We start from the raw sequence: 2,500 nt of genomic DNA, 5'->3' as shown, positions 1-2,500 counted from the left end.
ACCTGAGCCCCGAGTCCCGACCCCTTAGCCCCGGGGTCGACCCGAACCCCGGTTGCCTGAGTGCCCGGGACTCGAGGAGACCCGAGTTCTACCAGCACGGCCGAGCCCCGTGACCTGGGATCTGCGGAGCTGGGGGTCCGTTGACCTGGTCCCCGAGGTTGACCGGCACGCTGGACTCCGCCGCGGCCGTCTACCCCAAAGTTTAGGAAACCCGTGGATCGCTAGCGACTCTGGGCCCGGTGAGGTCGGCCACCCGAGTCCCCGGTTCGATGACGAGCGTTGACCCGCTGCCCCCCCGGCGCCACCGCCCTGGCCCACGCCTGTCCTTTCTTCCCGTGATTTTTTTTTTTTTTTTCCTCCCACCTCCACTCCTGTCGCCGCTTCCCCCGATCGGATCGGCCCCGCCTTCGTTTGCGTTACTATCCTGGACACCCGTTTCTTTCGTTGTAGCACTGGTGGGGGCTGCGTGACGGCGAGACGACGACCATCCACAGACGGTATCTGGTGGCAGGAAGGAGGGTCTCGGTTAGGCGTCCGTTCGATCCACAGAGCCCTCTTGGTGCGCCCTCCGTTCCGTGTCCCCCTCCCCCCACCCCAGCCGGGAAACGCTACTGACCCAGGTGCCTGGGGACGAGGCCGTGCGCCGGCGAGGCAGGTGCTGCGTCCCGGCCCTGCTGCGATCGGCCCGTAGTCGTCACACACGGACTCCCTCACTCCACCACCGTGGTGCCCGGACGCCCCCTGCCTGTTGGTCGCTTTTATACTACCCAAAGAGGTCGACGGGGTGGGCGGTGGGGCTTGAGGAAGCTGTCTGGGAGTACATGGATGGAAATAGGAACAGTTGTAGTTAGAAGGAATGGGAAGGGGGGGGTGTGCGGGGGCGGGCGGGAGGGGGGTGTTTTCACGCACGCACGGGAGGGGCGGAGGGGCGGAGGGGCGGAGGGGCGGAGGGGCAGAGAATAGGATCTCAAGATCATTTTGGAAATCTCAACCTGTGTTATTCTCCAAGCACCTTCAACAGAAGTATTTGGTGTAAAAGATGACCACAGAGGGACAACTCAAAACACCACCTCTGCGGCTGAGGGGCCCCCGGACAGACAGGGAGGGTCAGGACCGGAAGGACAGCTTCCCTCCTTCCTGGAACCCAGATGGGAAGGCAGAAGTGCTCCCCCACCCCGACTTAGAGTTGAGGCTCTGCCACACTCAGGCGGTGCTAGTCGCCCACTCTCTTGCTGTCCAGAAGGAATTCCTGTTCTCCTGTGGGGTCATGTAGTTCGGGGGAACTTCCCAAGCCGCTCAGCTCACAAGAACACCTACGCCAGTGTCATGAACTCCCTCCCTCACACTCGCCATCCCCCTCTGAAGCCCAGAAGGGAAAGAAAAAGAAAACATCGACTGCCTGCCTGCCTGCCTGCCTGCCTGCCTGCCTGCCTGCCTGCCTGCATTTACTATTCTATGTGTTGCCTCACCTATTAACACTGGAAACACAACTCGCATGCCAAATATTCCCATCCTTGTAAAAGCGAACAGTTCAGGGCACCTGGGTGCCTCACTCGGTAAGGTGCCCGAGTCTTGCCTCAGGTCATGATCTCGGGGTTCTTGAATTTCAGCCCCCACATCTGGCTCTGTGGTGACACCTTGGAGCCTGCTTGGTGATCCATTCTCTCCCTCCCTACCCCCCTCTCTCCCACTCACTCACTCAACTGGAACGAATGCATACGTAATAAGTAAATAAATGTATATGTGTGTGTACACTTCAGCGGGCTCTTAGTCTACTACTCACAAAGCTATGGGACCATCACTGTTCATTCCAAACTATTTCCATCACCTCAAAGAGAAAGAAACCCCACGCCCCCCTCTTCCTCCCCCCCCCCCCAAGTACCTTCGACACTGACTCGAGGTTTCTCAACAGCCTTGCAAGCCCTGCAATGTTTCCAAACACTGGTGCTCCCCAACCCCCCCCCCCCCCCCCGTCAAAGAACTCCCCTAATTCAGGCACTTCCGGGTTGTTCCAACACCTGGAACGGCGGGGGGGGGGGGGGAGGGGAGACTGCTGTGTTGGGGGGGGGCGGCACGGGACACAGAAGCACTCTGAATCCCCTTCCCTTTGCCTCTCTTCCATCTGGGGTTTCCTGAGGTGTATCCTTTGACGCCATCACTCATCTATGAGAAATGAGAAAAAGAGGACCGAACGTGGCTAGATCGTTTTCGATAGCCTGATACGCATACCCACACGCACACCAAAAGAAACGAAAATTGCGATCCGCTGGAAGGTCAAACGACGGCAGAGTGGTGCAACTAATGACGCTACACTCACACGATACGAGAGAATGCGGCTGTTACAGATTATGTGGGCAGAGAGGTTTTCGTAGCACGGGAATCCGCTTGTGGTGTTCCGATACTTCATGACGAGCGGTGGGAAACCTTCTTAGAGCCGAAGACACCAAATCATCATTTCAAAGGCTACGGGTGGTGAAATCGCTCTGGCTTGCAACTTCTT

Source organism: Prionailurus viverrinus, unplaced genomic scaffold (assembly GCF_022837055.1).
Source record: "Prionailurus viverrinus isolate Anna unplaced genomic scaffold, UM_Priviv_1.0 scaffold_208, whole genome shotgun sequence".
NCBI lineage: Eukaryota > Metazoa > Chordata > Mammalia > Carnivora > Felidae > Prionailurus > Prionailurus viverrinus.
Note: the sequence above shows the minus strand (reverse complement) of the source record.